Raw genomic sequence first — 15979 nt, 5'->3', positions numbered from 1 at the left:
GCCAGTTGTTTCTCGGAAACCCTACACAGGGTCACTATGAGTCAGAACCAACTTGATGGCACTTAACAACAACAACAGTAATTTATCAGCACTTTTTCTTTTTTTAAGTTTTTATTGTGCATTGAGTGATAGTTTACATTACACTCATCTTGTCAGTTTGAGGACTAAGGTGCACCTGACCCAAGCCATGTTATTTTCAATAACCTCATATGGATGTGAAAGCTGGGCAGTGAATAAGGAAGATCGTAGAAGAATTGATGCCTTTGAGTTGTGGTGTTGGAGGAGAATACTGAAAGTGCCATGGACTGCCAAAAGAACCAATAGATCTGTTTTGGAAGAAGTGCAGCCAGAGTGCTCCTTGGAGGCCAGGATGGCTAAGCTTCGTCTCTCATACTTAGGACATTTTGTCAGGAGGGAACAGTTGCTGGAGATGGATGTCATGCTGGGTAAGATGGAGGGTCAGAGAAAAAGAGGAAGACCCCTAAAGAGGTGGATCAGCCAGGTGGCATCATTGATGGACTCAAGTGTGGCAGCGGTAGTGAGGTTGGCCCAGGATCGGACATTGTTTCATTCTGCTGTGCATGGGGTCACTATGAGTCGGTTCCAACTCGATGGCACCTGACAACAACACCATCCTGTCATATTTCCTGTCATTGCAATGATTACAATTCCCTCCATGCATTGCCATTCAACAGTATTTACTTCTATTCCCTCTGTTTTTGTTTGTTTGTTTGTTTTTGATGTACACAAAACACTCAGGATATATAACCATTTTTAAAACCCAAGGGAACTTTTAAAGATGAATTCTTTTGTTTCCCATATTTTAAAAAATAAGACAAAGCACACTATTTAACTTAAAGTTGCTTATGACCTTGGATTTCTGCCCAGAGTCTAGTTGACCAAAACACTGATGTAGGATACAGAAGTTCAACTTATTTATTGAGTGAACAGACGAAAAAAATGGTCCTAGAAACAGGTTAAGACTGAGGGACCACGTTTCTATCATCAAAGGAAAAGTTAGGTAATTTTTTCTAAGCAATTTAAGTAAAAGTGATTTGGACCAGAAGCAAAGTGGGCACAAGAGAGAAGAGCAGACATTGAAAGAAGGAAGAGTCATCCGAATGATTCATGTGATTGTTCACGGTGCGTCAGCCTGACTCCAATATAGAATATGGACAGCATGTTAAATATCCTTTTGGACTCGAGGTCCATGCGGTTTCCATCAAATTCCACAGCCTTCAGGGAAGAGTCATTCATACAGAAGTATCAACCAATCTATTGAGTGGACACCATTATGCTGGCACACTCTAGATTAGCGAGGAGGTGATATTCAGTCACTATCTGCTCAGCATCCTTTCAGTTATGCCGTGAGGGCTCAATATTAGAACATCTTTAAGCTGAGCATATGCAATTTTCACAGCACCTCTCATAGTCTGTTAACATAAGCACCACAAAGGTAAGGGTCTTGTCTGACAGACACATGGAGGGAGCTTGGTAAATAATTGCTGAAGGAGTGAAAGAATGAAACACATACCTCTTTTCTCTAATTTGTTGGTGTTGTTAAGTGCTGTGGAGCTAATTTTGACTCAGAGAGACTCCATGTGACACAGTAGAACAGCCTCCAGAGGACAGGGTTTTCTGGGCCGCATCCTTACCGGAGCAGATCACCAGGTTTTTCTCCTGTGGAGCAATTGGGTGGATTCAAATCAGCAACCTTTCCATTAGTGGTCAACGCTTAACCATTTACCCACCAGACTCCTCCCCTCAATAACCACCCTTTTAGTATCGGAGAGACATCACCAATGGAATGTAGCTCATACAGATTCTTATGGACGCCCAACCTGGACCCATATCTCAAAGTCATGACTCTATGAAGCTAACATTTTGCTCAGACATCAGGATCCTATGTTTTCTTATTAATGGGTTTGGTGCTGTAGGATAAGCACTGAAATGCGAACCACAAGATCAGCGGTTCAAACCCACCAGTTGCTCCTCTGAAATCCAGTACATGGTTGCTATTAGTCAGAATCAACTTGTTGACACTTCAACACAACAACTGTTTTCAAGTGGTTTGCACTTGTTTAATAACCTAAAGATTGGTGGTTTAAACCCACTCAGAGAAGGGAGTCTGGCGATCTGCTTACAGTCAAGAAAAACCTATGGTAGAGTATGGGCTTCTTGTGAGTCAGAATCTACTCAGAGGCAATGGGTTTGTTATTAATTGCTTTTGTTGTTTAATGTGTTATTGCATTCCACCACCACCCCCCATTGTGCCCACTGGAGTCCTGGTGTGGCACTGTGGGTTAATGCACCAGACTGCAAAACTGTTTGAACTGCAAGGTCGGTGGTTCAAGCTCACCAGCTGCTCCTCGGAAACCCTATACAGGGTCGCTACAGGTTGAAGGTGACTCGACGGCACTTCACAACAACAACATTATGCCCATTGGAGTCCTGGTATGGCACTGCAGGTTAATGTCCTGGACTGCAAAGTCAGTTTGAACTGAAGGTCGGCAGTTCAAACTCACCAGCCTCTCCTTGGAAACCCTATACAGGGTTGCTATGAGTTGAAACCGACTCAAGGGCCCTTAACAACAACAACATTATGCCCACTGAAATGACATTGACTTAGTTCTAAGTAGCCTGAGTTCGTCACTTTCTCCCCTGACTACACAGAATTATCACCGTTCTTTTATACACTTGTCTTGGCTAGCTAGATTGGGAACTCCTGAAGAGGACACTCTGTTTCTAAGTTCTGCTTTAGTCACCCACGTAAACTCTGTAAGCACAGTTCTTGTTCCATCAAGAAATAATCTTCAGAAAACACTGAGAATCTGCAATGTGCCTGCTACATCACGTACCTGCTAGTCACAACAGTGCTCCCAGGGAGGAGACATTGTTGTAGTTATTGTTGTTATTGTTAGGTGCCATTTAGTTAGTTCCAACTTACAGCAACCCTGTGCACAACAGAACGAAAACCTGTGCACAACAGTCTGGCACCATCCTCACAACAGTTGTTACATCTGAGCCCATTGACGCTGCTACTATCTCAATCCATGCCTTCCTTTGTTTTCTTTGACCCTCTACTTTGCCAAACATGATGTTCTTCTCCAGAAACTGGTCCCTGGAGACAACATGTCCAAAGAATGAGAAACGAAGTCTCACCATCCTTGCTTCTAAGCAGCATTCTGGCTGCACTGCTTCCAAAACAGATTTGTGTGTTCTTCTGCATTCCATGGTACTTTCTATATTCTTCACCAACATGATGATTCAAATGCATCAATTCTTCATTGTCCTTATTCATTGTCCAACTTTCACATGCATATGACACAAATACCTTGGCTTGGGTCAGGTGCACTTTAGTCCTTAATCTGGTATCTTTGCTCTTGAATGCTTTTTTTTTTGTGCATCAGATTTGTCTAATGCAATATGTCATTTGATTACTTGACTGCTGCTTCCATGAGTGTTGATGATGGATCTAAGAAAAATAAAATATTAGACAACATCAATCCTTTCTCCATTATCATAATGTTATTTATTAGTACAGTTGTGAAGAATTTTGTTTTCTTTACATTGAGGTGCAATCCATACTGAAGACTGTAGTCTTTGATCTTCATCAGTAAGTATGAAGCAAGCAAGGCTGAGTCTTATCACAGGTTGTTAATGAGTCTTACTGCAATCCTGATGCCACATTCTTCTTCATCTAATCTAGCGTTTCGGATTATTTGCTCAGCATAGAGATTGAATACGTATGGTGAAAGAATACAACCCTGGCGCATACCTTTCCTAATTTTAAATCATTCGGTAGCCCCTTGTTCCTTTTCAAACAACTGTTTCTTAGTCTGTGTACAGGTTCTTCATGAGTACAATAAAGTGTTCTGGAATATCCATTCTTCCCAATGTTAATGTTGGTTATTGTCCACACAATCAAATGCCTTTACATGGTCAGTAAAATACAAGTAAACATCTTTTTGGTATTCTCTGATATCAAGTCAAGATCTATCTGACACAGCAGTGATATCTTTTGTTCCAAGTTCTCTTTTGAATCTGGATCGAGTTTCTGACAGCAACCGTTCTCGAAATATCTTTGGCAAAATTGTACTTGTATGTGATGTTAATGATACTGTTTGATAAATTCTGTATTCTATTGGATCACCTTTCTTTGGTATGGGCTTAAATACGGATATCTTCTAACTGATTGCCATGTAGCAATAGCTGTCTTCTAAATTTCTTGGGATAGACAAATGAGTGCGTCCAACTGCATCCGTTTGTTGAAACATCTCAATTAGTTTTCCACCAGTTTCTGGAACCTTGTTTTTCTTTAATATTTCTAATGTAGTTTGAACTTCTTCCTTCAATAGCATAGTTTCTTGATCATATGCTACCTCTTGATATGGCTGAAAGTCAACAGATTCATTCTGGTACAGTGTCTCTGCATATTCCTAACATATTCTTTTGACGCTTTCTGCATTATTCAGCATTTTGCCCATAGGATTCTTCATAATAGCAACCTGAGGCTTGAATTTTTTTTCTTTAGTTCTTTCAGCTGGAGAAGTGTTGAGATTTTTCCCTTTTGGTTTTCTGACTCCAGGTCTACGAACATTTATTTGTAATACTTTATTTCCTCAAGCTGTCCTTTGAAATTTTTTGCTCAGCTCCTTTACTTTATTGTTTCTTTCACTTGCTTTAGATCTTCTGACAACCACTTTGGTCTTTTTTTCCTTCTTGTCTTTTTAATGACCTTTTGCTGTCTTCCTGAATGATATCCTTGATGTCATCCCCCAACTTCTCTGGTCTTCTATCATCAGTGCTCAGTGTGTCAAATCTGATTTTGAAATGGACTATAAATGCAAGTGGTATATACTCAAGGCTGCATTTTGGCTCATGTGGGCTTGTTTTAATTTTCTTCAGCTTCAGGATGAACTTGCATATGAGAAATTGATGGTCTGTTCTACAGTCTGCCTATAGTCTTGTTTTGGCCGATGATATTGAACTTCTCCATTTTTTTCCTACAGATATAGACTATTTGATCCCTATGTATTCCATCTAGTGAAGTCCTTGTTTATAACTGCTGTTCATACTGTTGAAAAAAGATACTTACAGTAAAGAAGTCATTAGACCTGCAAAATTTTAACATTTGATATCCAGCATTATTTCTACCAATAAAACCATGTTTTCCAATTACTGATCCCTTCTCGTTGTTTTTAACTTTCACATTCCAATTACCAGTAATTATTAATGCATCTTGATTACATATTTGATAAATTTCAGACTGAAGAAGTTTGTAGAAATTTTCAATTTCTTCATCACTGGCTTTTGGTGGTTGATGCATAAAATTGAATAAAACTGGTCTTCCCTGTAGGAATATATATATATATATACATATATATATATTATCCTATCACAGACAGTGTCATACTTCAAGATAGATCTTGAAATGTTCTTTCTGACTATGAATGCACACCATTCTTCTTCAATTTGTCCTTCCCAGCATGGTAAACCATATGATTGTAAGATTCAAAATGGCCCATAGCTGTCCATTGCAACTCACTAATGCTTAGGATTCAATGTTTAGGCATTCGCTTTCATTTTTGACAAGTTTAAAATTTTCTAGCTTCATACTTCATACATTCCATGTTCATATTATTAATGGCTGTTTACAGCTATTTCTTCTCATTTTGAGTTGTTTTCCATCCAGGTCATTAGGTCAACTCTACTTTGAGGAAGCAGCTCTTTCTCAGTTGTATTTTGAATGCTTCCAACCTGAGGTCTCATCTTCTGGCACTGTATTTAACAATGTTCCACTGCTATTCACAAGGTTTTCAGGGGATAATCCCTCAGAAATTGACTGAATATATAGAAATGAAAATAAGCATATCACATGTAGAAAGCATCATATGAATGAATTTCAAAGACATAATTCAGAATGAAATAATACAGACCAAACAAAAAATAGTACATACTGTATGATTCCATTTACATAAAGCTCAAAAACATGTAAAACCAATTTATGTTGATGGAGTCAGAAAAGCGGTTACTTCTGTTGGGTAATGTCTGAATGGGGGCACAAAGAAGACTGTCATTCTAGTTACGTTCTATTTCCTGATCTCGTGGTTATGTAGGCGTTCCTATTTTGTGTAAGTTCATCAAGCTGGACATTCAAGATTTGTGTGCTTTTCTGTTACGTATTATAGAACCTAAATGCTGGAGTCAGAATCTGATACTAATTTTGTAAATATCCTCCAACTGAAAAGTTTCTAAAACTCAGCAACCTCTCAGTTAGAGCAATCCAGAAGTCATATATAATGTCTGTATCCTCTGCACACAGAATAAAGAAGATGCACAATGGGTCTCAGATCTCTTTGTTGATAAGCAGGGAACATGAGCCTACTGAAAGTCAGGGACAGTGAGCTCTGATGTATGGGCCTATTATGGCATCGTTTAGGAGTTAAATTTGGTTTTGGATTGCAAAACAAAAACCATAAGCAGAATTCATATTGGTAGAGGAATGCCAATGATTCAGAAAAGACACAGTTAGCACAGAGATAAAGAGAAGCAGAGTCATGAGCATGACAAGCTCCCTGGGTTGTTGATGGAGAACTAGAGCTACTCTTGTCTCCTGAACTGTCCCTGTGCTTCTGTCCTTCCCTTACAACCAGTGCTGACCACCCCAGTACTGATCACTGTAAGTGACTCAAGTACATCGTTATTTTCTGTGATCTTAAAGAACCTCAGTAAAACAGAGATGAATAGAGTTGGAAGAAGGAACTTAATCAGAATGGAGTTTTGAACTGGATAGATCTGGAGTTCTGGCATTTGAGCAAGCATCTCAGGTTATTCTAGCTCTGATCAATCATCTCTCTGCAGTAGATGGAACGAACTTGGAGCACTATTATAAACTCTGAGTAAATTGCATTCCTCTGTAAATTGGGTGAGTCCAAAAGCTACCACTTTGTGTTGTTGTTGTTAAGTGCCATTGAGTCGATTCTGACCCATAGAGACCCTGTATAGAGTTTCCGAGGAGCAGCTGGTGAGCTTGAACCACCGACCTTGCAGTTCAAACAGCTTTTCAGTGTGGCACATTCACACCATGAACTTCGATGTGAAACTTGGTTCCTGCCTAGATTCCCACAAAAGATAGTATCAGTTACACGTATAGCATAGTTCCCTGAAGATGTGCCTTTGGATACAGAAGGAGTTTACACCTCAGAAACATAAAACAACTACAAATTCAGTATTAAATATCACTGTTATCAAAATGTCCATTGTCCATTCAACCACAAGGGCAATTCCACCAGTCTCTTCACTCCACAAGATTAACAGACTCACCCTAGTAAATTAACTCCTCTTTTTTTCCATTTATTTTCTTTCCCCTTTCTTCTTTTAGCTTTCATTATTATTACCTTTTATGATCAGTATCTTTATAGAACCTATCTTAGAACATCTGAGGATGATGAAAATTACTCACTGCAACACTGACAATAATATGTACAATTACAGACACACAGATACACACAGTTGTATGCGAGGTTTGTTGTAAATTGATATATCCTAAATCAAGGAATATCTATACTAGTTTTTAACCTTCCCAACCATGAGATGCTCCTTGAAACTCTATTGTTGTTGTTGTTACGTGCCATTGAGTCAGTTCTGGCCCATAGCAACCCTGTATAGGGTTTCTGAGGAGCAGCTAGCTGGTGAGCTTGAACCACTGACCTTGCGGTTCAAACCAACTTTGCAGTCCAGCTCATTAACCCACTGCGCCGCACCAGGATTCCAAAGAAGCTGTTCTGTTCCAAATGTGCTAACCAATTGTGTCAAAGAGGCCTTGAAGACCCTAGATAGGGTCACTATGAGTCGAAACTGACTAACGAACACTTAATAACAACCACAACCATTAGACTGCAAGATCTTTAAGGACAGCAACTAGTATCTTTTTATAATTCTTGCCAAATGGTGCATAGTGCCTTACCCATAAGAGGTAATCAGTTGTTGTTGTTAAGTGCCATCGAGTCAGTTCTGTAATCAGTAAATTGTTGTTAAATTGAAGAAACAGAAATTTAAGCCTAGAACAGACTGTTGAGTGTGCATCATTCCCAATATGAGCCCTTAGTCTATCAGCAAAAGGCCTGAGTGATTCAGTAGTTAAGCACTCAGCTGCTAATCAAAAGGTCAGCAGTTCAAATCCACTAGCAGCTCTGTGGGAGGAAGATGACACTGTCTGCTCATTTCCAGGCTAAGAAACCCTGTATACGGTTGCTATGAGTCTGAATTGATTCATGGTTACGGGTTCCAAGTTGTTCCAAACTTAAAACTGTATTTTTCAATCCGTCAAAATGCTTAGGATGCACGATTCTGCTTCTGTTTGTTTACCATGAGGATTCAGCAGCTTTTCTACAGAAACCTGTGAGCCTAGGTAGAGGTTCCAAACCAATGCAGCCCAACATTTGTGGTACTGAGGTATTTGGCCAGGGACTAAAATTATCCCATCCACAATAACTATAAAGGAGCTCTGGTCGTGTAGTGGTTACCAGTCAGGCTGCTAACTTCAAGGTCAACAGTTCCATTCTGCAGGAGAAACACGAGGCTTTCTGCTTCTGTAAAGATTTACAGACCCGGAAGCCCTATACAAGGTAACTATGAGTTATAACCAACTCCACAACACACCACCACCACCACTTGGTGAAACAGCATCATAAGGATATAGAGAATTTAGGGGTGCAGGGGAGAAGTGAGAGCAGAAAAAAAGTCTGGAGTATTCATTGCAAGGAGGGTTGTGGGTAACTGTGTTGAAAATGGGTGGTGTGTTTTGCCAGGGGAAGAGGGAGCTGGAGCTGGACAAAGTTCTATTTTTTAAAACTCTACTTCAGAACTGAACTGGTGGAGGAGGACTATTCAAATCTGCTAAACTATCAAAATAACCTTTTTATTTTATCACTTTCATTCTTTCTTCTATAAAAGGCTGTTACTTTTATAATGGCATCATGATATGTCAACATTAAAAAAATGTTTAATTATTATACAATGATTTTTTTGTTTTGTTTTAACCTCAGAGGATGTCTTATTAGAGGCTGGGCGCAGAAACATCAGTGACCTTCATAACTGGATCTCTTGGAACGCACGCTTCTCCACCAACGTCACTTTGTCCTTCCGTTTGACTTTGCCTCTCTCCTGGGCCTCACTTATGTTCCTCATCTGGAAGATCTTGAACTGGTCTCAGAGGATGTTGTCCTCAGGTTTCAAGAGTCCCAAGTGAGTTCGACAGCTCCAAACTCAGCTGCATGGCCATGTCAGGGGCCTGATACTGGAGTCACCTCGGCCTTCAGGGTTTGTCCCACCGTCTTGCCAGCTCTGCCAGTAGTCGTGCCTCCTGGGTCTTGATCTCGCGCATCCGGGAGAGCTCCTGGTGCCAGAGCTGGGCAGCTCAAAGCGCAGCCCTCTGCACCAGTGGGGTCCGGGCAGTCTTCTTCCTGCGGGGTCTTCTTCTCAGCCCTGGCCAGGGGTGTGGAGGTGAGAAGGCCTAGTCTCCTGGCGTCTCAGGCCCCTGACTGTCTCCTGGCTCTGCACCCAATCCCACCCTTCCAGCAGCCCCTTTGCACATCTCCCGGAACATGGACTCCGGGGTGGCTGTCTCATGTTTTCTTAAATCGCCATTTAAAAATTAAAGCTATTTTAGAGAAAAATTGAGAAGATAGTTCAGAGTTTCAATATGCTCTGCACTCAGTTTCCTCTCTTATTAATACCTGATTATAACCATTAGTATGATCTATCTGTTATAATTGATGCACCAAGAATGATACATTATTATTAACTAAAGTCCTTATTTTAGGAGCCCTGGTAGCATAGTGGATTATGAGCTGGGCTGCTAACCGTAAGGTCGGCAGAGCAAGTCTACCAATTGCTGGAGGGAGAAAGATGAAGCTTTCTTTCTATTCCTGTAAAGATTTTCAGTTTCAGAAACTCTATAGAAGGTTGCTATAAGTCGGAACCGACTCAGTGGCACATACACACCACCACCAAAGTCTGTATTTTATTCTTATTTCCTTAGATTTTTCCTCCTATCTTTTCTCTGTTCCAGAATTTCATCCAGGATACCACATTACATTTACCCAACGTGCCTCCTTGGGCTTCGCTTGGTTGTGGCAGGTTCTCAAGCTTTCCTTGTTTTGTTGACCTTAACAGCTTTGAGGAGTGATAGTCCCTTTATTAAGGAGCATTGGTGGAGCTGTAAGATAAACACCGGACTACTAACTGCAAGGTTGGTAGTTCAGATCCACCAGCCGCTCCACAGGAGAAAGATGAGGTTTTCTGTGCCAGTAAAGATTTTGTCTCAGAAACCCTATACAGGATTGCTATGAGTCAGATTCCAGTCGACAGCAACAGGCTTGGTTTTACTATTCTTCATGTTCCCCTTCAACATTCATCTCTTAGAATTGCAATGGCTCTTTAATATTTCACCAGAGGTTTTTGCCTGGTTGGCTTAAGTCATGGGGTTTATTTTTAAATTACTCTTATAGGGAAATGTTGATTCATTTTATTTTCTATTTCCCCATAATTTTATGGTTCTGCAATTTACCTGAGAAGTCAAAGAGCTAACAGAAATAGAAGGAAATACTACCCCAAATTGCCATGTTCAATTTACTTGTCCACAGAATACTCTCTTCATAAAACCTGTTGCTTTTTGCATTTCTGACAGAATATGGACAACAGTTTCTTCTCAGAAATTTACAAAACAAGCCAAAGGGGAGTTGGTGGTTTCCTAAGTAACTTAGCCATATAATATACTTCTACTGGACAGTGACTTCTAATGACTCTTTGAAGTTTTTCTCTCCAGGACTGGCTGGCCCATGTATCAAGCTTTATGGAATGAGTTACAAGGTATTTAGGGTCATGTTAGCTGTTGCCCTGTGTGGACAGGAGGGGGAGGAGCTGCTTCTTTGACCACATACTCCACAAATCAGCAGGTTAATATGTCCTCTGACCTGATCCTTTGCTTCAAGCCTCATAGGACCCTGACTCTGGGTATAAAGTGGAGAAGCAGGTCGGAGTTGGGGGCAAATTGCGGTAACAAGAGTGGTGCTTCTTTTTTGAGACTCAAGTCTCAAGCACCTCTCTTTCAACCACTTCACACCCAGCAGGACCAGGATGTAGAACGTTTTGTTGTTATGAGTTGCCATTAAGTTGTCCCCAACTCATGGTGTCCCATGGAAGGCAAGGCTGATTGGTTCTGCACCATTCCTGAAGATGAGGATCAGACTACTGTGATCCACAGAGTGTCCACTGACTGCTTGGAAGTCAGTCACCTGGGCTTTCTTCCTAGTCCATTGGAGTGGAGATGCTCCACTGAATCCTGATCTGTGTCATACTACCATGCAAGCTTCCACTGACAGACAGGCGGCAGCGGCAGGTGGGAGTTAAAAGCAGGTCTCCAGCATGAAAGGTGAGAATTCTGCCACAGAGCCACCAGTGATGAGAAGGCTAAAACACTGCGTACGTACAAGGGTGAGTCAAAAACAATCTGCACTCCAGTTATAGAAAAACGCTCGTCTACGTTCACGGCTGACGACAACCTGGAGTGAGCATGGGAAACGATCCTGTGGAATACATGAGTGGCAGTGGGTCACATGGCACATTATTTGCAAATTGGCGGTGGCTCTGCCTGTGAAATAATTCACAGAAGAGCATTAACAAAAGCGCTTGGACATCTGCAAACAAATTTGTACTGATACTCAAAGGAAGGCAAAAGTTTCTTTAAAAAATCATTATTGGTGATGAGACACGGGCTCATCACTATGAGCCTGAGAGTAAATGGCAAAGTATGGAATGGAAATATCCTCCATCATACACCAAGAAAAAGTTCAGAAGTCAGTCATCATCTGGAAAATTGGCAAGTTTTCTGGGCTTCTCAAGGGCCAGTTTTGGAACACTATCAGGAAAAAGGTTCCACAATGAATAGTGCTCCTTAGAGTGTGATGCTCACTGAAGAGCTGAAACGTAAACTTCCAATTAAATGCTATTCAACGGTAAGACAATGCATGTCTGCACACCTCTGCCCACACTCTTGATGCTGCAAAAACTTTGTTTTGAGGTGTTAAAGCATCCTTTCTATAGTCAGGCTCTTGCTCCATCAGATTTACACCTGTTTGGTTCCCTGAAATCAGCCCTTCAAAGATGAAGATTCACCTCTGATGAAGAAGTGAAGACAGCAGTGCATTCGTGTCTTGCAGCTCAGCCGAAAACATGTTTAAATAAGGGAGTATGAAAGCTTGTTGACGGATGGACAAAGTGTATTGAAAAGCAAGAAGATTATGTTGAAAATGCTGTATCTGCCTTTTCTAAAAATCAATTAAAATAAATTCTACAACCAGAGTGCGGATCATTTTTAACTCACCCTGTGCATTGAAGACTTTGCAACTCTTCTTGAGGTGTGATGTGAAGGCCAAGAAGACCATGCTGTCACAGGTCCTGAAATAACCTGAGTAATGTCTTCCATTGATGGTGTTCAGTCCTATGAATCTCCTCAAGGTGTAAAACTTTCTGCTTCTCCCTATGTTTTATTTCCTCATCCCCATCCAATAGAGGCTATGCATCTCTGTAACGTACACAGTGTGTAAATCCCATGTGGCACCTTTAGATTATCAAACTCATCCTATTTCCAACCCAGCCAGCCAATCAAACCAGTCTCATGCCAATCCAGTTACTGATCTTGGCAGACAAGGGACATGCGCCCCACATGAATGACCCAAGGGCTTGGTCCTGACCATTACTGGACAAGAACTACAGCATTCAATCCAGACCCATTAGCAAATGCTACTAAGGATGATCAGTTCTCCATGCCACCGACATTCATTATGTGCCATTACACTGAGCTCTAACCTCTAACCCTAACTGGGTTACTACTGCTTCCCTCCCTAGTCAACATCATTACAGAGGAATGCTACACTAGCTTAAGAACAAGGTAATTATAAAAACAATCTATTTCACTAATAATCTTTTTTTAAATGTTTTATTGTGAATTATGTGATCATTTACATGGGAGAACATTAGTTTTACATTCATCCTATCGTATATCGTTTCATTGCCATGGTTACAATCCCCTCCATGCATCACCACCCACCTAAAGGGTATACACTACAAGCTTGCTCCTCCCCCCACCCCCCTGGTCGTCCTCACACAGCCCCTCTCCCTCTCTGGGTCTAAAGTCCTCAACTGCTCCATCTCTCCACATCATCGTCTCTGCCTCCATCTCAGGCATCACTGCTTCTCTGGGTAGGGTCCCGCTCTCTACTCTTCTCCCTTCATGGTCCCAGGTACCTCCGCTCCTAGACTGAAAATTTAATCACTCCCCTTCATGCTACAAAATGTCTACCTTTACATTTCCAACCCTCACAAGCCGTCCTGATAACAATTACACTAATAATCATTTAAAAGGAGTCTTTTGTTTTATAGTTTAGCTTGTTGGCATGTCAACATCAATTTGTAAAAATAACTGAGCTTAGTCTCTGTTTAAACCAGAGGATCTAAATGTTTCCCACTTCAAATTTTATTTTGTTTATTTCGATGATGAGTCAATCAATAGTGAAATACTTTTGTTTGCCAATATTGTAGAGAAGCAAAGCAGCAATCATTTTTATTCATTGATCTAAAAAGTATTTTTTAAATGGCTCCTGTAAAGTACAAGTTTCAGGAGGACAGGGATGGTGACCACCTTGCTCACTAGTATAGAATAAGCACAAGTCCAGCACTTAGGAGTCACCCCACCACCACCACCAAGTCTGTCTTCAGTCATGACAACCTCATGCATTATAGAGTGAAACTGTTCCATAGGGGTTTCTTGGCTGTGGTCTTTAAGCAACAAACCCCTGAATGATAAAGTGCTTGACTAATAGCCATTGTCCTGGTGTGGTGCTACAGGATAAGCACTTGATGGTTAAAGATGAGATCGGCAGTTCAAACCCACTAACCGCTCCTTGGAAAGCCTATACAGGGTCACTCTGACTCAGAACTGACTCATCAGCATTTAGCAACAGAATAGCCAAAAAGTTGGCAGTGTGAACCCACCCAGAGGTTCCATGGAACATAGGTCTGGTGATCTCCTTCAGAAGGTGCAGCTCTGTCCTGCACACACGGGGTGTCCATGAGTCAGAATCACCTCCATCCCACCTCGTAACAACCATCCTTATGGAAGCAAACCATCAGGCCTGTTTTCCAGGGCACAACCTTAGGAACCAAGCAGAAACCATTTGGCCATCCCAAACCAAAAAACCTACTGTCACTGAGTCAATTCTGACTCAACGTGACCCTCTAGGGCAGAGCAGAACTGCTCTGTAGGCTGCTGTGGCTGTAAGTCTTTATGAAAGCAGGCTATCACATCCTTCTCCACTAGAGTGACTGGTAGTTCGAACCACCAATTTTTGAGCTAGCAAACAAATACTTAAATCACTGTGCCACAGTAGCTTGTTTCATGCCACCCAAGTGTTTTATAAATCATTTCTGGGTAAATAACACAGTGTGGTTGGCCCTATGTTAGGTGCTAAGAACCAAGAGACAGAAGACTTGGTTCTCAGGTGGTTCGGAGTCTAGAGGAGAAAGAGATACATTGCACTGTCTCAGGAGATCCAAAGAATAGTAAATAAATGGCAAAAATCAGGAGACATGGAGGCAGACCTGTCTCTACCTATTGAGGTTAACAGGATCCAGTTTTCCTATTTTTAATAAGAGTTAGCATGGCACTGTAGGATAAGCACTGGACCACAAGGTCAGTTTGAACCAAAAGGTCAGTGGTTCAAACTCACCAGCTGCTCCTTGGAAACCCTATACAGGGTTGCTATGAGTCAGAGCCGACTCAACACTAAACACAAAAACAGTTTCGGGAAACCCAAAGAATGTTTTTCATATTCAAAGACTGCATAAAAATGAGTCGATATGGCGACAAGTCCAGCTAAGAACGTTCTGCTTTCTGTGACATCTGGACGGCTTTGTGGGATTCGGGTCAGTGGATGAAGTGCTGGCCTGCAGACACAGGCACGTGTGTGCTCTTGGCCAGGGGATTCAGGACAAAGGGGGTGGCTGATTCTTCGTCCAAAGAGAGCTGCTGGCAGGAAGGAGTTATATAAGGACTTGGCTAACTGTTTCCAGCCATTCTGCAGCTCTGCATTGCTGGGCGCTAGTTGGCCAGCTTTGACTATGGTTATCACTCAAGACAAGTACTAGACTGTCTAACCACCACTGCAGCTGCCCAGCTCCGGGAGGACGGTCCACAGTGTGTCTCAGCCACTGGAGTGAGTCCAGGTCTGTTCCAATGGGAGACAGATTCTACCACCACCCACTCCACTCCCACCCCCTGGCCTTGCATCTTGTCCTTAGCAACTTCCCTTTGCCCCCTGAAGAGAAGACTCTGCTGGAAGCACAGAATGCCAATTGAGTGGTGGGAAGGGGGCGTGAGCAGGGGGCTGACTGGCTGAGTGTAGCTGGGATATGGCCAGTGCCTTCCCTCCTATTAGCATCAAATCACAAAAAATTTAATTTAAAAGAAAAAGCTTAGAGTTTGCCATTATTGTATTTCTGCCTGACAAATGCCCCCATAAAGCTGTATGCCAGGCATCTCCAAAATAGTTGGCATGGCACTTTTGAATTCGGGGCTTAAATTTTAAGTTGAATGCTGTCTATGACACATTTGACACTTATCACCTCCCTTTTGTCCCAACTTGCCTAATGAGTCCATTGGTCACAACATCGGGAAGTTCTGAAATTTCCTGGTTACTTTTGTTGTTGTTGTTGTTGTCAGGTGGCATCGAGTTGGAACCAACTCATAGCGACCCCATGCACAGAAGAATGAAACAATGTGCGATCCCGGGCCAACCTCACTACCGCTGCCACACTTAAGTCCATTAATGATGCCACCTGGCCTATCCATCTCGTTGAGGGTCTTCCTCTTTTTCTCTGACCCTCCATCTTACCCAGCATGACATCCTTCTCCAGC

At 41.7% G+C, this 15979-nt stretch overlaps 1 pseudogene; it reads right to left on the bottom strand.

The window, feature by feature from the left end:
* Window positions 1–9229: 9229 nt before the first annotated feature.
* LOC102835615 lies at window positions 9230–12449 on the bottom strand (annotated as a pseudogene).
* Window positions 12450–15979: the final 3530 nt, after the last annotated feature.

Source organism: Chrysochloris asiatica, unplaced genomic scaffold, assembly GCF_000296735.1.
Source record: "Chrysochloris asiatica unplaced genomic scaffold, ChrAsi1.0 scaffold00005, whole genome shotgun sequence".
Lineage (NCBI taxonomy): Eukaryota > Metazoa > Chordata > Mammalia > Afrosoricida > Chrysochloridae > Chrysochloris > Chrysochloris asiatica.
Note: the sequence above shows the minus strand (reverse complement) of the source record. Positions and strands in the feature narration are given on the sequence as shown.